Below are 7,625 nucleotides of genomic sequence, written 5' to 3'. Positions count from 1 at the left end.
AAGGAGAGAGGAAGGAAGAAAGGAAGGAAGGAAGGAAGGAAGGAAGGAAGGAAGGAAGGAAGGAAGGAAGGAAGGAAGGAAGGAAGGAAGGGCAGTGAGGAAATAGAGAAATGAAAGAGATAGAAGAAAAAATAAGGGAGGAAGAAAGGGGAAGGAAAGAAGAGGTGTGGGGGAGAGAATGTCAATGATATCACCTAAGACATGAATTCTCTGAAATATTTTATGTCTTTATAAAGTCCTAGAATTTATATCAGCTACATACTTTATTTCACCCAACTTCCTAGCTATAAGGAAAGAATATATTGCAACATGCTTTTATAGAGTGAAAAATTAGAAACAACAGATTTTAAAAGACATTAGACCATATATATTAGACCATATATATAAATATGCATACACACATATACATATATATTTGTATATATATATGGAGAGAGAGAATGCATCTCATCAACTCAATGACTTTGGGATTTTTAAGGTAAATGATCAGCTTAAGAATAAAAGAAGAAGAGGAGGAGGAGGAGGAGATGTTAGGAAAATGGCACAGTCATTAACATGCCTAGCATGCAACCGCACACGCTAACACGTGTGCAAACACACGTATGTTCTCTCCACTCTCCTCTCTCTTTCTCTGTCTCCGTCTCTGTCTCTGTGTGTGTGTGTGTCTAATAACTTTAAAAAATCATTTTATTTTACTTCCATCTCTTAGTCAACTGACCAGCAGTAACAAGTTAACACATAGTCAGCATGACCATCCTTGGGGGAGATGTCACAAAGTAGAATATTGAATTTTATGAATCTGTGAAGGGAGTCAGAGAAATAAGGAGGAAGCTCTAGAGCAAACCAGTTTTCCTAAAGATGTAATGAGCTGTAGTGGTAAAAGTGAAAAACATTTTCCTGGGGTAAGCTCTCCAGACAAGGGCATCACACTACAAGTTGTGGACCAATTGACCCACTGGGGGCGTGTAGAACGAGATATGAGAAAGTACCGTAGTGACAATGTGCAGAAGAGAATTACATCAGAAACAAATAAGCCAGCATGAACTTCATTTTAGTCATCCAAGGTAGAAGCCAATGAGGACATGGATGAGTAATAAGAGTCACTGGCAAAGAGACACAAAATTTTTAAATGCAAACTAAAATGCCACATTACATAATCGCATTTGTTTCAGAATGTGTTCCAAGATCAAATGACAGCGTTTAACAAAGCAAAGACACAAAACCCGAAGTTACTTTCCCACCAACTTAAAGGTAGGTGGCTGCGGGAATAGAAAAGAGATGCTAGAGCTACAGAGTAAAGGCCACGGAAGGATCCCTGGCTCTGGGGACGAGAAGAAAATGAGGACGGCAATGCTCCCAACTGAGAAGAACCTGAAAGCGTGGGCACCAGGTCCTCTGGGGAAAACACCATGGAGTTATGTTAGAGTGTGGCCGTTTCCACTGAGCATAAACCGATCTCCATCTTTAAGGGGAGACTACCCTGTCAAGGTTCCTGTGACAATCGAGCTGAACTAAGTGTAGGGTAACAGGATGGAGTAGTAATACTCCTTCATGGTAAAAAACAATAGAAGAGAGTCACAGGACCCACGCCCACGATTCCAGCTCTTTCTCCTTCCTGCCTTCCCTCAGCCGCAAGTGATTTCAGGAGATGTTACTGTGTGCAGATGTCCGGGAGAAACACTAACTGAAAGACAGACTCCGTGACACAGTTTCCATAAAGTCATCACCCAAGAAAGGGTGGGACTTTGTGCTGATGCAGCTGTTTGGAGAGTCAATCATTTCTGAAATCATCAACACTAGAGAGAAATTTGTAACAAAGCAGAAGAAAGAGGCATATACAATCAAGGGGAGGGAAACTCCAACAAATGTAGGAAATAGGACAGAGAATGAACTCGGAGAAGATGTTGACTTTTGTCATTAACTTGTAGATAAAATATTTTTAAATAGTGAATTTCTCATTTTAAAAATCTTAAAAGTTCACCCAGCATATTTTATCAATGACTTACTACAGTTTCCCCACTACATTATGAACTTTAAAATATTAAACAAAACTTTCATTATATTAATAAAGGATAAAAAGTATTCTTAATCAATTGCAGCAAAACAGAAATGTATATTTCAAACAAAAGCATTAACATTTGGTAGTCTACCAAAATACTACTCTGCCTGAAAAAAATCAATTTATACATTTTTATTCTTTATTATCTCTACATTTTATTATCAATACATTTAAAACTTATTATTTCGTTTCTGAGTCACTGGACATGTGTGGGTACCCCAGGGGAAACAATAATTTAATATTGTACAAGGATGCCAGTGGTCCCGCAGTGTAGAGACTCAGCATGGAAGAGTGGCATAAAGAGATTCTCTTCCTCCCTCCTGCAGAGAGTAGAATTCCATCACACCATCTCCACTCTTTTCCTTTCCCCCTACAGAGCTTAAAAATCTGCCTTGAATGTACATTCCACAGTCCTCTGAAGTATTACAGTAATAACAATAAATTCTTCACATGACATTTGGACAGAATCCAAGCAGGCATACACATAAAAACCTTGCTTCCCTCTCAGGTTTGAAATGGGTTTTTAAAAACAACATGTTTAAAAGGAACTTTACATTTGGGTAATCCACAGTGCGGTGATTTCATAGGAGGTTTTAGGAAAGCAGCGTATGCTGAATACTGTGCTTGTCACGGCATTTGTCTTCACGGCATCACAGAATTAGCATCAGGCTTTGTTAGAGGGGCAGAGGTTAGAAGTACAGATGCATGCTAACTTCATGCCAAAGGAACAGATAGGTAGAAGTGAGCCAAGGCTCTTTCAGTGACTAACAGCCCTCCCCCTGAGGAGATGCTGATCCTGCAAGGAGGCTCTGTGAAGCTGGGAAGGGCAGCTTTCAGAGCTCTGCTTGACTAATCTGGATTCATTCCCACATCCTTAGTTTTCCTAGAAAGCTATATACAAGCATGTTTCATCTACTTGTACGTAACCATTTAGAGAGACTGCTAGAAATATCACTATTTTACAGAGAGAAGGGTATATTCTCAGGACCAGTAAAGTTGTAATTTAGTTAACCTCTATTGATTCTGTCACCTTACATTATGAAATATGCATGTTTTCTAATATAAGAAATACAGTAGCGGGTATCAGGTTATGAGAATAGAGTGGGCACCATGGGAGGAACTTAAGGTTTGTGTTATGGAACCAGGCAGTAGACAGAGGTACATGGATAGTAAGATTTATTAAGCCAAGAGACAGTTCTAATAAAGGAAGTTGGGCAAAGAGTTTAGTAAATGGCCTCATGTGCAAAGGCACAGGTTGCCTATATTTGGTGTAGTATGGACTATGGTGGTCATTTCCATTATTTAAGATTTCTCATGTATTCTCTTTACATGGAGTTACATACAACTTCATTTATGACTTTTTTTTGTCTGGGACATGTGTTGTAGTATAATAATGAACTGCAGACAACTTTCAAATGCTCTGGGATGTCTTTGTGACTGCCCCAGTGGCCAGGCTTTGCAGGCTTTGGATAAAGTTGTCTGGATTTCATTCTCCATTCTATTCTTTCAGTCACTGTATAGAGATGCAGGGTTGTACCATGATCGATAATAACTGGAAAAGTCAATTAGCATATGGAAAACAAACCCAGAATCCAAAGAGGAGCCTGCCCAAAGCCATGCCGCTGGAAGATGCTGGAGAGATTTCCAGGTACAAGCTCTTTCTACTCACTTGTGTTGAAAGACAAATTTAATGCCTTTTTTCTATTTCAACCTAAATACAACAACCAGCTCTGGCCATATCATCACAACATGATGTTTGTGCTAAGATTCAACACGGACTCATCCATTCAGAAACACAATGCCCTTTGGAACCATTTCTGACACCAAATAAATTGAGAGAGTATAACCAAAACAGGAAGCCCCTCAGAGAGATCTGCAATGAGCTAGGAGTGACAGCCTTTCTGGATGAGCAGTGAGCTCCAACCCACTGAAGAAGCTGATGGTATTTCTTAGGAGGTGATTTTATTATTTTATTCAAGGCCATGGTGTCAGAATCCCAAGGTCATGTGTGGCTGTGGACTGACATACAGCCTGACACAGAAATCACCAGATTTTGTTAAACTAATCACCTGGAAAAGAAACAAATAGACCAAGGCTTTGAAAAAAACAGTAGGGATGCTCAAAGTTAAGAAAGCAGGACTTAAAAGAATAGTGCTCTTCTCTGAAGGTTCCTCAGAGAAACATTCTCTACATCTGAGAAGTGCACCTTGGACCAGGGAAGACAGACTGGTTTCTTTCCAATGCAAATTAGGTGGCCTGTATCTTCCCATCATACAAACTGTCTATCAAGATACTCGAAGATAGTTTATGGATATATTCTGATTTAATGACCCATTAACAAACAGCTACTCTTCTTACAAAGAGAAGAAAGCATTTCCTAAAAACATATTTGACTTTTAAGTTTTCTTTGGGATTTTTCAGATTTAAGGAGTGAGGGTGAAATATAAGAAAAGATATAAGGAGTGAGTGTAAGGAATAAAGAAATACTTGGGCAACATCTTTCAACATCTAAGGTGCCTGAAACCAAAAAATGCTCTCAGAGGCCTTGGGCCTGTTCACCTCAGGCAACAGTCTGATTCTTGCCCAGTTGAACACATTTTCAAGGTATGTTTTGCATTTAAGAAATAGCACACTGATTGCAACAGCAAAGGCCCCCTCCAGCAGGGCAGACCCAAGTGCATCCAGGAACAACTATCAGAGATGCAGAGGTTGGAACATAGAGATCAACTGAAAATAGGTTAATCAAATAGCTAAAAGTATGAAGTCATATACCTCTGTAACTGCAGGAAACAAACTTAGAGTCACAGCAGGCATTTCTTTAAAAAAAAAAAGTGAGTGGAGTAATTACGGAAAATGGTCTGTAATTACATACACATACTAAGATTTGTTTATTTGGCTCCAAAATGCATCACAGCACATGTTTTGACATATTATATGCTGCACATTATGTACTTCAGATTAGATGGTACATAAATACATCTTTCAAATGTATGTAGGTAGAGTTATATTTAGTATAATTCACATTTAGTTTAATAATAATTATGTTTATATAGTTACCCTTAAATTACTATGTATCTTCTGACTGATAAACAAAAGAAAACTGGTGCTAAAACTTATGGAAAATGTAAAGTTGCCATATCAAAAGTGATACCTGTTATTGCCGGGCATGGTGGCATACACCATTAATCCCAGCACTTGGGAGGCAGAGGCAAGCGGATTTCTGAGTTCTAGGCCAGCCTGGTCTGCAAAGTGGGTTCCAGGACAGCCAGGGCTATATAGGGAAACCCTGTCTCGAATCCCCCCCCACACACACACAAAAGAAAGATACCTGTTATTTAAAAGCTTATGTAGTGGAAGTGACAAATGGCATAGTAGCAGAGAGGATGGCATTTCTGAACGCTGATAGGAGGTACAATCCTTATTTATTTATTTGAGTCAGGGTTTAACATATTCCAGCCTGGCCTCAAACTGACTATGTAATCAAGAAGGACCAAGTCTGATCCTTCTGCCTCTACCTCTCACTCTATGGTAGTATTCTGGATATACAGCACCACACAGTTTTACACGGTACTGCAGACTAAATCTAGAACTGTATGGATTAGAGTAAAATACTCTATCAATCTAATAAGCCATATTTTTGATATCTAGAAAAAGTTCCACATTCATCAGTTGAAAATATTAATTTAATATGCTAGTGATTTCTCAATAATTACATTCTGTGTAAGTTATGCAAGTCTGACTGCTTAATGTAAGGTAATACAGATGAGAATGACCGTAATTAGGAACAAATCGCTAAAACATAAATTTTGTTATAAAATACAGAAGGTGCTTAAAGTAAAACATTAATCTTTTTCTCCTGAATCTTATTCTTTATTTTAGAACGGTGCTAGATTTGATGTTCGTATGTCACAGACTCCAGTGTCTCACTCTATATATTTTAATATTGACACTGTGTTTAGATTGTCTTTTAATTACTGATTTGTGGGAAGGCTGAATCTATACTGAGAGTTTAAACTGTATCCAGAAACACATGCAGTAAATTACTGCTGCAAATGAAATAACTTTAAAAATTAACAAAACTCAGGAACCATAAGTAAGGTCTCAAATATTCACCAATCCATCTCATCTCTAGGTCCCCATGCAGTTACAGATTTTTCTTTCCAAGTAGTTCTTTAGATTATGTTCTGAGAATCTTGCTGCTCTGTGCACTCTGGGAAGCACCAGCATTGACCTCGTCCAGGCATCTGGGAGAAAGGGTGCCTGAAAGTCCACTTCAGATGAGCTGAAGGAGACAGCCACCTGTGACAGCTGTGAGCTGACGGATAGTGTCCATCAGCACATGACTACAGTGCTTGAAAGAACTCAGTGCCCTCCCTGACCAGAGACCATGCATAAAAGCATATGCTGTGGTTAATTGATTCAGAGAAGAACGACTGGATTTTGAAATGTATAACTTCTGATCAACACATTGATTTGCCTCTCACCATGTGTGCTCTTTGCTATAAGGACATTGATGGCAATTTATCAATAGTCATATAATTTGGTTATTTGATTTTTTTTAAGGTTTTCATAGAATGCTTAAGTACTGACATTTTTCTGGTATAGTTGTACCTCCGCCCGAAAATCTCAAATTAGAACTGAAAAGGTGTTTTTAATAAACATTTTATAATCCCATAGCTGGTGCCCTTACTGAAATCCATTTTCATTAATATCATCAATACGATCTATAAAATTTTCCATACTATTTTATTAACATCAAGACATTTTGTTTTTCTAATACTTACTTATAGCTCATATTTAATAATTTTGTTTTCAGTACTCTCTTGATTTTTTTCTTAGCCCAAAATGTAGTAAGTTGCAGTTCCAGATTAATAATTTGTAATATTTATTTATTTTTATTTTATGTGTACAGTTGTTTTTCTGCATGTACATTTGGGCCCTGTATGTGTAGTGACCACAGAAGCCATGAGTTTGGCATCAGGTTTCCTTTGATAAGTGGTTCTCAAACTTCCTAATGTTTTGATCCTTTAATATAGTTCCTTATGCTGTGGTGATCCCCAACCATAAAATTATTTTTGTTGCTTCTTCACAATTGTTATTTTCTACTGTTATCTGTCATAATATCAATATGTGATATGTGAAATATCTGATATGAGACCCTGTGAAATAATCATTCAATCTCCCAAAGGGGCCACAACTCACAGATTGAAAACCACTGCCCTAGATCTAGATCTTATCCAAAAATGTGGTGCTTGGAATCGAACCCAGATCCTCCAGAAAAGAAAATGTCTTCAACTGCTGAGCCATCTCTCCAGCCTAAATATGGAGAGTGTTCCTAAAAATAACTGTTTGTTGCTGTTGTTGTTATTGTTGTTGTTGGACAGATAGCTCGGCAGGTAGTGATATTTTCAGGTACATTGCCTGACAATGTGAATTTAGCCCTGACCCCACAAGTTGGCAAAACTTATCAAGTCGTGAGAGTTGTCCTCTAGCCTGCATATGTGTGCCCTGACTCCTGTGAGCCCCATACTCACATGACATATGCGCAATAATAATTTTAATATTA

The 7,625-nt window shown here is 38.2% G+C and overlaps 1 long non-coding RNA gene across 1 annotated transcript in view; it reads right to left on the bottom strand.

Annotated features, from left to right (window-relative positions):
* Window positions 1–7,625, bottom strand: part of LOC110290700 — a 56,678-nt gene that overhangs the window by 27,369 nt on the left and 21,684 nt on the right. The gene's annotated exons all lie outside the window — the stretch shown is intronic.

The sequence above is a fragment of the Mus caroli genome, chromosome 3, assembly GCF_900094665.2.
Source record: "Mus caroli chromosome 3, CAROLI_EIJ_v1.1, whole genome shotgun sequence".
Taxonomy (NCBI): Eukaryota; Metazoa; Chordata; class Mammalia; order Rodentia; family Muridae; genus Mus; species Mus caroli.
Note: the sequence above shows the minus strand (reverse complement) of the source record. Positions and strands in the feature narration are given on the sequence as shown.